The sequence below is a fragment of the Oncorhynchus mykiss genome, chromosome 23 (assembly GCF_057628025.1).
Source record: "Oncorhynchus mykiss isolate SJ-2025 chromosome 23, ASM5762802v1, whole genome shotgun sequence".
NCBI lineage: Eukaryota > Metazoa > Chordata > Actinopteri > Salmoniformes > Salmonidae > Oncorhynchus > Oncorhynchus mykiss.
Window position 1 is genome coordinate 27,077,748 of NC_143044.1, and position 12,334 is coordinate 27,090,081.

Genomic DNA, 12,334 nt, shown 5'->3' on the forward strand with positions numbered 1-12,334 from the left:
GCTGTTGCAAAATCATCAGCTACTCTTCCTGGGGTCCACACAAAACATGATAATACAGAATGACATAATACAGAACCTCAATAGACAGGAACAGCTCAAGGACAGAACTACATAAAATACATGTAAAAGCCTACATATCAATGCATACACACAAACTATCTAGGTCAAATAGGGGAGAGGCGTTGTGCCATGAGGTATTGCTTTATCTGTTTTATGATACCCGGTTTGCTGTTAATTTGAGCAGTATGAGATGGAAGGAAGTTCCATGCAATTAGGACTCTATATAATACTGTGTGCTTTCTTGAATTTGTTCTGGATTTGGGGGCTGTGAAAAGATGGCATGTCTGGTGGGATAAGTGTGTGTGTCAGAGCTGTGTGTAAGTTGACTATGCAAACAATTTGGGATTTTCAACACATTGATGTTTCTTAACTCTTAGCCAAGAGAGATTGGCATGCACAGTATTTATATCAGCCCTCTGATTACAATTAAGAGCAAAACATGCCGCTCTGTTCTGGGCCAGCTGCAGCTTAACTAGGTATTTCTTTGCAGCATTGGACCACACGACTGGACAATAATCAAGACTAGACAAGACTAGAGCCTGCAGAACTTGCTTTCTGGAGTGTGGTGTCAAAAAAGCAGAGTATCTCTTTATTACGGACAGACCTCTCCCCATCTTTACAACCATTGAATCTATATGTTTTGACGATGATAGTTTACAATCTAAAGTAACGCCAGGTTATTTAGTCTCCTCAACTTGTTCAACGGCCACACCATTCATTACCAGATTCAGCTGATGTCTAGACCTTAGGGAATGATTTGTACCAAAATACAATGCTCTTAGTTTTAGAGATGTTCAGGACCAGTTTATTACTGGCCACCCATTCCAAAACAGACTGCAACTCTTTGTTAAGGGTTTCAGTGACTTCATTAGCTGTGGTTACTGATGGGCATGTGGTTGAATCATCAGCATACATGGACACACATGCTTTGTTTAATGCCAGGTCATTGGTGAAAATGGAGTAGAGCAGAGGGCCTAGAGAGCTGCCCTGCGGTACACCATACTTTACATGTTTGACATTAGAGATGCTTATATTAATGAAAACCCTTTGAGTTCTATTAGATACAGTGCCCTGCGAAAGTATTCGGCCCCCTTGAACTTTGCGACCTTTTGCCACATTTCAGGCTTCAAACATAAAGATATAAAACTGTATTTTTTTGTGAAGAATCAACAACAAGTGGGACACAATCATGAAGTGGAATGACATTTATTGGATATTTCAAACTTTTTTAACAAATCAAAAACTGAAAAATTGGGCGTGCAAAATTATTCAGCCCCCTTAAGTTAATACTTTGTAGCACTACCTTTTGCTGCGATTACAGCTGTCGCTTGGGGTATGTCTCTATCAGTTTTGCACATCGAAAGACTGACATTTTTTCCCATTCCTCCTTGCAAAACAGCTCGAGCTCAGTGAGGTTGGATGGAGAGCATTTGTGAACAGCAGTTTTCAGTTCTTTCCACAGATTCTCGATTGGATTCAGGTCTGGACTTTGACTTGGCCATTCTAACACCTGGATATGTTTATTTTTGAACCATTCCATTGTAGATTTTGCTTTATGTTTTGGATCATTGTCTTGTTGGAAGACAAATCTCCATCCCAGTCTCAGGTCTTTTGCAGACTCCATCAGGTTTTCTTCCAGAATATTCCTGTCTTTGGCTCCATCCATCTTCCCATCAATTTTAACCATCTTCCCTGTCCCTGCTGAAGAAAATCAGGCCCAAACCATGATGCTGCCACCACCATGTTTGACAGTGGGGATGGTGTGTTCAGCAGTGTTGCTTTTACGCCAAACATAACGTTTTGCATTGTTGCCAAAAAGTTCAATTTTGGTTTCATCAGAGCACCTTCTTCCACATGTTTGGTGTGTCTCCCAGGTGGCTTGTGGCAAACTTTAAACAACACATTTTATGGATATCTTTAAGAAATGGCTTTCTTCTTGCCACTCTTCCATAAAGGGCAGATTTGTGCAATATAAGACTGATTGCTGTCCTATGGACAGAGTCTCCCACCTCAGCTGTAGATCTCTGCAGTTCATCCAGAGTGATCATGGGCCTCTTGGCTGCATCTCTGATCAGTCTTCTCCTTGTATGAGCTGAAAGTTTAGAGGGACGGCCAGGTCTTGGTAGATTTGCAGTGGTCTGATACTCCTTCCATTTCAATATTATCGCTTGCACAGTGCTCCTTGGGATGTTTAAAGCTTGGGAAATCTTTTTGTATCCAAATCCGGATTTAAACTTCTTCACAACAGTATCTCGGACCTGCCTGGTGTGTTCCTTGTTCTTCATGATGCTCTCTGCGCTTTTGACGGACCTCTGAGACTATCACAGTGCAGGTGCATTTATACGGAGACTTGATTACACACAGGTGGATTGTATTTATCATAATTAGTCATTTAGGTCAACATTGGATCATTCAGAGATCCTCACTGAACTTCTGGAGAGAGTTTGCTGCACTGAAAGTAAAGGGGCTGAATAATTTTGCACGCCCAATTTTTCAGTTTTTGATTTGTTAAAAAAGTTTGAAATATCCAATAAATGTCGTTCCACTTCATGATTGTGTCCCACTTGTTGTTGATTCTTCACAAAAAAATACAGTTTTATATCTTTATGTTTGAAGCCTGAAATGTGGCAAAAGGTCGCAAAGTTCAAGGGGTCCGAATACTTTCGCAAGGCACTGTAGATAGCTCTGTATCCACGATATGGCAGAGGTTGAAAGCCATAACAGATATGTCTTTTCAACAACAGGTTATGGTCAATAATATCAAAAGCTGCACTGAAATCTAACAGTACAGATCCCACAATCTTCTTATTATTACTTTCTTTCAACCAATCATCTGTCATTTGTGTCAGTGCAGTACATGTTGAGTGCCCTTCTCTATAAGCATGCTGATAGTCTGTTGTTAATTTGTTTGCAGAGAAGTAGCATTGTATTTGGTCAAACACCATTTTTTCCAACAGTTTGCTAAGATCTGGCAGCAGGCTTATAGGTGTGCTGTTAGAACCAGTAAACAGCCGCTTTACCACTCTTGGGTAGCAGAATTATTTTGGCTTCCCTCCAGGAATGAGGACAAAGACTTTCCTCTAGGCTCAGGTTAAAAATATGACAGATAGGAGTGGCTATAGAGTCAGCTACCATCCTCAGTAGCTTTCCAACTAAGTTGTCAATGCCAGGAGTTTTTTCATTATTGATCGATAACAATAATTCTTCCACCTCTCCCACACTAACTTTACAAAATCCAAACTTGCAATGGTTTCCTTTCATTATATGTTTTTTATGCATGAATACAATTGCTCACTGTTCATTGTTGGCATTTCCTGCCTAAATTTGCCAACTTTGTCAATTAAATAATCATTAAAATAATTGGAAACATCAAATGTTTTCATGATGAATAAGCCATCAGATTCGATGAAAGAGTTCAATTTGTCTTGCTGACCATAATTTCGTTTAAAGTACTCAAAAGTTTTTTCCTATCATTCTTTATATCATTGATATTGGCTTCATAATGCAGTTTCTTCTTCTTTTTGTTGAGTTTAGTCACATCATTTCTCAATTTGCAGTAAGTAAGCCAGTCAGATGTGCAGCCAGACTTATTAGCCACTTATTTTGTCCCATCTCTTTCAACCATACAGTTTTTCAATTCCTCATCAATCCATGGAGCCTTAACAGTTCTAACAGTCCGTTTCAGGTGCATGTTTATCAGTAATTGGAAGAAGCAATTTCAGAAATTCATCAAATGCAGCATCTGGATGCTCCTCATTAATCACATCAGACTAACAAATATTTTTAACATCATCCACATAAGTGTTACACCAAAATATTTTGTATGATCTCTTATACACTATTTTAGGCCCAGCTGTTGGAACTTTGTCTTTCCTGCATATAGCCACTATATTGTGATCACATCCAATGGGTACGGATACATTTTTAGAACAAACTTCTTCAGTTTTAGTAAAAATGTGATCGATACATGTGGATGATCTTGTTCCTGTAGTGTTTGTAAACACCCTGGTAGGTTGATTAACCTTTCTGATCTCCCCATCCCGGATCCGGGTTCGTGAATACAGACTCAAGCTCATTACCATAACGCAACGTTAACTATTCATGAAAATCGCAAATGAAATGAAATAAATATGCTAGCTCTCAAGCTTAGCCTTTTGTTAACAACACTGTCATCTCAGATTTTCAAAATATGCTTCTCAACCATTGCAAAACAATCATTTGTGTAACAGTATTGATGGCTAACGTAGCATTTAGCATTAGCATTCAGCTGGCAACATTTACACAAAAAAACAGAAAAGCATTCAAAAAAATCATTTACCTTTGAAGAACTTCAGATGTTTTCATTGAGGAGACTCTCAGATAGCAAATGTTCAGTTTTTCCTGAAAGATTATTTGTTTAGGACAAATCGCTCCGTTTTCTGCGTCACGTTTAGCTATGAAAAAACCCCTGTATCCAGGATTGTGTAAAAATCTATCAGCAAGCTCATTAGCATAACACAACGTTAACTATTTATGAAAATCGCAAATGAAATGAAATAAATATGCCATCTCTCAAGCTTAGCCTTTTGTAAACAACACTGTCATCTCAGATTTTCAAAATATGCTTCTCAACCATAGGAAAACAATCATTTGTGTAAAAGTAGCTAGCTAGAGTTAGCATTTCGCGTTAGCATTTAGCGTTAGCATTAGCGTTAGCATCCAGCACGCAACATTAACAAAAACATAAAAGCCTTCAAATAAAATCATTTACCTTTGAAGAACTTCTGATGTTTTCAATGAGGATACTCTCAGTTAGATAGCAGATGCTCAGTTTTTCCAAAAAGATTCCTTGTGTATTAGAAATAGCTCCGTTTTATACATCACATTTGGCTACCAAAAAAAATCCATAAATTCAGTCCTCAAAACGCAAACTTTTTTCCAAATTAACTCCATAATATCGACTGAAAACATGGCAAACGTTGGTTAGAATCAATCCTCAAGGTGTTTTTCACATATCTCTTCATTGATACATCGTTCTTGGAAACATGCTTTCTCTCCTGAATCCCAGGAGAAAATGCCTGCACCTGAAGATTACGCACAAATTTAGACAAAGGACACCGGGCGGACCTCTGGAAAATGTAGTCTCTTATGGCCAATCTTCCAATGATATGCCTACAAATACGTCACAATGCTGCTAAGACCTTGGGCGAACGACAGAAAGTGTAGGCTCATTCCTTGCGCAATCACAGCCATATAAGGAGAGAATGGAAAACAGAGCTTCAGAAATTCTGCTAATTCCTGGGTGATGCATCATCTTGGTTTCGCCTGTAGAATGAGTTCTGGGGCACTTACAGACAAAATCTTTGCAGATTCTGAAACTTCAGAGTGTTTTCTTTCCAAAACTGTCAAGAATATGCATAGTCGAGCATCTTTTCGTGACAAAATATCGCGCTTAAAACGGGAACGTTTTTTATCCAAAAATGAAATAGCGCCCCTAGAGCTCTAAGAGGTTAATAACCTGAACCAGATTACAGGCACTGGTTACAGTAAGAAGCTTCTTCTTGAGCAGACAGCTTGATGATAACCAGTCAATATTTAGGTCCCAAGAAAGTAAAGCATTCTGTTTACATCACATAGACAATCAAGCATTTCACACGTATTATTTAGATACTGAATGTTAGAACTTGGTGGCCTAAAGCAACACCACCAAATACTTTAGATGTGCCAAGTGAACCTGCAACCACAACACTTCAATAACACTTGACATAAGATCTTCTCTAAGCATTACAGGGATGTGACACTTCCCACATAAGAATTTCTGTCTTCTCTATAGATGTTATATCCTCGTATTGCTACTGCTGTATCATCAAATTAATGACCTAAGTGAGTCTTGGAAATGGCTAATATATGAATGTTATATGATGTTAGCAAGTTATTAATTTCATGAACCTTATTTCTAAGGCTACATACAGTGCCTTGCGAAAGTATTCGGCCCCCTTGAACTTTGCGACCTTTTGCCACATTTCAGGCTTCAAACATAAAGATATAAAACTGTATTTTTTTGTGAAGAATCAACAACAAGTGGGACACAATCATGAAGTGGAACGACATTTATTGGATATTTCAAACTTTTTTAACAAATCAAAAACTGAAAAATTGGGCGTGCAAAATTATTCAGCCCCCTTAAGTTAATACTTTGTAGCGCCACCTTTTGCTGCGATTACAGCTGTAAGTCGCTTGGGGTATGTCTCTATCAGTTTTGCACATCGAGAGACTGAAATTTGATCGCTGTCATCTTGGCGTTCTTCTGTTTCAACTCATTGAGCTGACCCTGGGAGAACTGCAAACTGTTCTTCAGGTCCTGGACCTCTCTAGTCAGGTCATCCATTCTTTTATAAGTAGAATCCATTAGTATTTGGACAAAACCATTGACGCTATTTTCTTGTTGTTGTAACAACTGCTTGTAGGTTCAAGAAAACCCCGCTAGTTTGATATGCAGCAAGCTAGCAGCTAGGTTAGCTGCAATGCCAAATAGCTCATCAGACCCGTCCTTGGTCGACAGGATCACTGGAACAAGCAGTCCCAGCAACTGATGCCAACTGAGTCGCGGAATCCAAACTAAAAAGCTAGCTAGCTACAAATGAGCAATTAGCTATAGATAATCAAGATTATAACGAGTTTTATAACTGCTTATGAGTTATTATGGACACTTATAGTCAATATTACAATGCATTATAAAGGATGTTATAAAATGTTATACGTACAGTCAGGTCCGTAATATCGACACACTCGATAAAAATTTGCAAAAGATACTGAGCTTAATATTGTGCTTAAATGTTTGTTTTTTTTATTTAAAAAAAAGAGAGAAATAGGTTTTGTTTAACAAGTAATATTTTGTTTTTTTTAAATATAGGGGTCAAAATGATTGGCATTCCTGTTTTCAATACCTTTCAACACCTCACGTTGTGAGGATAATAGCACTGAGCAATTTTGCTTCCACTGGTCCTGGGGCCCTTATTAAGTTGAAGGATATTAATGAGGATCTGCAAAGATTCTATATGGAGGAATGGTCTAAGATCCCTCCCAATGTGTTCTCCGATCTCATACAGTAAAACAGTTTACAAAAAGGCTCAGTGCCATTATTATTTCATGGGGAGGTATTGAAAGATATTGAAAACAGGTGTGCCAATAAATGTTTTGAGATTTTTTTGTATTACATGTTGAACAAAATCTCTTTCTCTGAGCAATTGTATTAATATAAAATAATATAATTTTCTCATTTGTTTTACATTTTTTAAATTATATTTCACCTTTATTTAACCAGGTAGGCTAGTTGAGAACAAGTTCTCATTTCCAACTGCGACCTGGCCAAGACAAAGCATAGCAATTCGACACATACAACAACACAGAGTTACACATGGAATAAACAAAACATACAATCAATTATACAGTAGAACAAAATAAAACAAAGAGTCTATATACAGTGAGTGCAAATGAGGTAAGATAAGGGAGTTAAGGCAATAAATAGGTCATTGTGGCTAAGTAATTACAATATAGCAAATTAAACACTGGAATGGTAGATGTGCAGAAGATGAATGTGCAAGTAGAGATACTGGGGAGCAAAGGAGCAAGATAAATAAATAAATACAGTATGGGGATGAGGTAGGTAGATAGATGGGCTGTTTACAGATGGGCTATGTACAGGTGCAGTGATCTGTGAGCTGCTCTGAGAGCTGGTGCTTAAAGCTAGTGAGGGAGATATGAGTCTCCAGCTTCAGAGATTTTTGCAGTTCGTTCCAGTCATTGGCAGCAGAGAACTGGAAGGAAAGATGACCAAAGGAGGAGACTCAGCAGCAAGAGCTACATCATTGATGTATACAGAGAAGAGAGTCGGCCCTAGAATTGAACCCTGTGGCACCCCCATAGAGACTGCCAGAGGTCCGGACAACAGGCCCTCCAATTTGACACACTGAACTCTATCAGAGAAGTAGTTGGTGAACCAGGCGAGGTAATCATTTGAGAAACCAAGGCTGTCGAGTCTGCCAATAAGAATGTGGTGATTGACAGAGTCGAAAGCCTTGGCCAGGTCGATGAATACAGCGCCACAGTAATGTCTCTTATCGATGCCGGTTATGATGTCGTTAGGGACCTTGAGCGTGGCTGAGGTGCACCCCATGACCAGCTCTGAAGCCAGATTGCATAGCGGAGACGATACGGTGGGATTCAAAATGGTCGGTAATCTGTTGTTAACTTGGCTTTCAAAGACCTTAGAAAGACAGGGTAGGATAGTCTGTAGCAGTTTGGGTCTAGAGTGTCACCCCTTTTGAAGAGGGGGATGACCGCGGCAGCTTTCCAATCTTTGGGAATCTCAGACGATACGAAAGAGAGGTTGAACAGGCTAGTAATAGGGGTTGCAACAATTTCGGCAGATAATTTTAGAAAGAGAGGGTCCAGATTGTCTAGCCTGGCTGATTTGTAGGGTCCAGATTTTGGAGCTCTTTCAGAACATCAGCTTTCTGGATTTGGGTGAAGGATAAATGGTGGAGGCTTTGGCGGGTTGTTGTGGAGGGTGCCAGGCAGTTGACCGGGGTAGGGGTAGCCAGGTGGAAAGCATGGCCAGCCGTAGAGAAATGCTTATTATAGTGGATTTATCGGTGGTGACAGTGTTTCCTAGCCTCAGAGCAGTGGGCAGCTGGGAGGAGGTGCTCTTATTCTCCATAGACTTTACAGTGTCCCGGAACTTTCTTGAGTTAGTACTACAAGATGCAAATTTCTGTTTGAAAAAGCTAGCCTTGGCTTTCCTAACTGCCAGTGTATATTTGTTCCTAACTTCCCTGAAAAGTTGCATATCACGGGGGCTATTCGATGCTAATGCAGAACGCCACAGGATGTCTTTCCGCTGGTCTAGGTCAGACGGGTCTGGAGTGAACCAAGGACTATATCTATTCCTAGTTCTACATTTTTTGAATGGGGCATGCTTACTTAAGATGGGGATGAAGGCACTTTTAAAGAATAGCCAGGTATCATCTACTGATGGGATGAGGTCAATGTCATTCCAGCATACCCCGGCCAGATCGGTTAGCCTGTCTACGATACTGGTTCCCAATTGGGGATCAACCCTCCCACGTTCAGCTGAAACGGTGGCGCATGGAACGCAAAAATATTCTTAAAAATATTTAACCTCCACACATTAACAAGTCCAATAGCTCAAATGAAAGATAAACACCTTGTTCATATAGCCAGCAAGTCAGATTTCTAAAATGTTTTACGGCGAAAACATAGCACATATATATGTAAAACCACCACCAGACACAGCTCATTTCAATAGCCAAAACATGCAATCAACAAACGCAGGATTAAAAAATAAATCGCTCACTAACCTTTTGAAAATCTTCATCAGATGACAGTAATATGACATATTACACAGTACATATTTTTTTTTTCTCAATAATATGCCATTTATATCCATAAATGTCCATTTACAGTGAGTTCACCTTCAGAAATTACTCAAAAATGCCCGCAGGAAATCTATGTAGCGCGGCAAGATAACGTAAATAGACATCATAAACTTTGACTAAATATACATGTTCTACATATAGTTAGAAAGATACACTGCTTCTTTATGCAACCGCTGTGTTAGATTTATTTTTAACGTTACAGAAATCGCACACTATTCCATATGCTGAGACAGCGCTCAGTTCCAAGCTACATTTCCACGTAATGTTGGAGTCAACAGAAACACAGATTTAAGCATAAATATTCCCTTACCTTCGATGGTCTTCGTTCAGAATGTTCTGGAAGGCTTCATACTTACCCAATACATCGTTTGGTTTCAAGTCTTGCGTCTTTGTATTAGCTACTGCTAATAACATCAGCTGAAATGCACCCAAAACGTCCTCTGGTCCGGATAAGTTGCGCATCAAAACTTCAAAATTACACATTATATGTCGACTAAACAGGTCAAACTAAGTGCAGAAGCAAGCTTTATGATGTTTTAGACATGGAAAACAAACTTCAATTCAATCGGCCATCGTCTGCCCTTCTCTTGAGTGCTGGAAACAAAGGAATGGCTGGGACCAATTCGCGCCCATACGCACAGCCTATTCTCTCGTGGCACGCACTAATTTCACTCCCATAGGGTCAATTCTCGCGGGATTTGAACGATTTGAAGCTCTAATGTGTCCCCAGAATCGTTGGGAAGGGTGGGGGCCATGACGTCAAAGTTGCTCCAACTTTCATGGCCACAAAAACTAGTTTGGAAGAATGCCTGCCCTGTGAGTTCTGCTATACTTACAGACATAATTCCAACGGTTTTAGAATCTTTAGAGTGTTTTCTATTTTATTTGCATATATTAGCAATTTTTGACAGATTTTTTTTCCAGTTTACTAGGGGTACCCAATCTCTCCAAAGGGGGCGTATGTCTGCCATATCCTTAACAGGCTAAAAAAGGCCTGCTCGTAGAAGTGTTTTAGGGAGCGTTTGACAGTGATGAGGAGTGGTTGTTTGGTTGCAGACCCATTACGGATGCAGGCAATGAGGCAGTGATCACTGAGATCTTGATTGAAAACAGCAGAGGTGTATTTGGAGGGCGAGTTAGTTAGGATGACATCTATGAGGGTGCCCTTGTTTACGGATTTGGAGTTGTACCTGGTAGGTTCATTAATAATTTGTGTGAGATTGAGGGCATCAAGTTTAGATTGTAGGATGGCCGGGGTGTTAAGGTCACCTAGTAGCACGAGCTCAGAAGATATTCACATATGGTATCGAGGGCACAGCTGGGGGCAGAGGGAGGTCTATAGCAAGCGGCGACAGTGAGAGATTTGTTTCTGGAAAGGTGAATTTTTAGAAGTAGAAGCTTGAATTGTTTGGGTACAGACTTGGATAGTAATACAGGACTCTGCAGGCTATCTTTGCAGTAGATTGCAACACCGCCCCCTTTGGCAGTTCTATCTTGGAGGAAAATGTTATAGTTAGCAATGGAGATTTCAGGGTTTTTGGTGGTTTTCCTAAGCCAGGATTCAGACATGGCTACGACATCCGGGTTGGCAGAGTGTGCTAAAGCAGTGAGTAAAACAAACTTAGGGAGTAGGCTTCTAATGTTAACATGCATGAAACCAAGGCTTTTACGGTTACAGAAGTCAACAAATGAGAGCACCTGGGGAGTGGGAGTGGAGCTAGGCACTGCAGGACCTGGATTAACCTCTACATCACCAGAGGAACAGAGGAGAAGTAGGATAAGGGTTTGGCTAAATGCTATACGAACTTGCCGTCTAGCACGTTCGGAACAGAGAGTAAGAGGAGCAGGTTTCTGGGCACGATAGCATAGATTCAAGGAATAGTGTACAGACAAAGGTAAGGTAGGATGTGAGTACATTGGAGGTAAACCTAGGCATTGAGGAATGATGAGAGAGATATAGTCTCTAGAGACATTTAAACTAGGTGATGTCATCGCATATGTAGGAGGTGGAACAACATGGTTGGTTAAGGCATATTGAGCAGGGCTAGAGGCTCTACAGTGAAATAAGACAGTAATCACTAACCAGGACCGTAATGGACGAGGCATATTGATATTAGAGCGAGACATGCATAGCCAAGCGAACATATGGGTCCAGTGAGTGGTTGGGCTGACTGGGGACACAGCGATTCAGACAGTTAGCAGGTCGATGCTAACAAGCTAACAGTTAGTAGGCCGGGGCTAAACAAGCGAGCAGTTAGCAGACCGGGGCTGGCAAACTAGCAGTTAGCAAACCGGGTTAGGCAAGCTAACAGTTATTAGACCGGGGCTAGCAAGTTAGCCTTTGGGGGACGTCGCGATGGGGGTAAGTCTGTTTTTGCCTCTTCGTGCGGTGACGTCGATAGACCAGTCGTGGAATTAGTAGGATTCCAAGTAGCTCTAGGTAGCTAGCAGTCCTAGCAGGTTAGCAGAATGGGCCTTCAGCGGGCGTCGCGCCTGAGGGGCCTGTTGGAATCCTCGGGCAGATTATGTCGGTATTCTAGTCGTAGAGGATCGGCGGGGTTCCGTGCCCCGTACCGGCAGTAGAAGGGGTCCGGATATTGTAGCCCAGGAGTGGGCTTTGGTGGTAGCACAGGAGCCCTGGCCGGGCTAACTTCAGTCTAATTGGTGCTTGCTCCGGGATGGAAACGCTAGCCAGGAGTGGTCAACCGGGATTGCGGTTAGCTAGTTGCAAAGATCCAAATAAAAATGTTCAGAGTTTGCGGTAGGAATCGGGGGATATGGAGAGAAATAGGTCCATTATGCTCTGGTTTGAGTCACGTTGTTCGAACTGGCGAGAG

At 40.8% G+C, this 12,334-nt stretch overlaps 1 long non-coding RNA gene across 9 annotated transcripts in view; it reads right to left on the bottom strand.

Annotated features, from left to right (window-relative positions):
* The window catches only part of LOC149972554 (uncharacterized), a 365,695-nt gene extending 360,665 nt beyond the window's left edge, over nt 1–5,030 (bottom strand). For 6 of the 9 annotated variants that reach the window (XR_016491037.1, XR_016491031.1, XR_016491035.1 and 3 more), the window contains exons 1-2: nt 4,811–5,029; nt 4,379–4,440 (exon numbers count right to left, since the gene is read on the bottom strand). This is a non-coding gene — a long non-coding RNA (uncharacterized LOC149972554). Of the gene's footprint in view, nt 1–4,131; nt 4,156–4,378; nt 4,441–4,810 lie in introns of those variants that run through there. The other 3 variants (XR_016491033.1, XR_016491032.1, XR_016491034.1) reach the window with 2 other exon arrangements.
* Nucleotides 5,031–12,334: the final 7,304 nt, after the last annotated feature.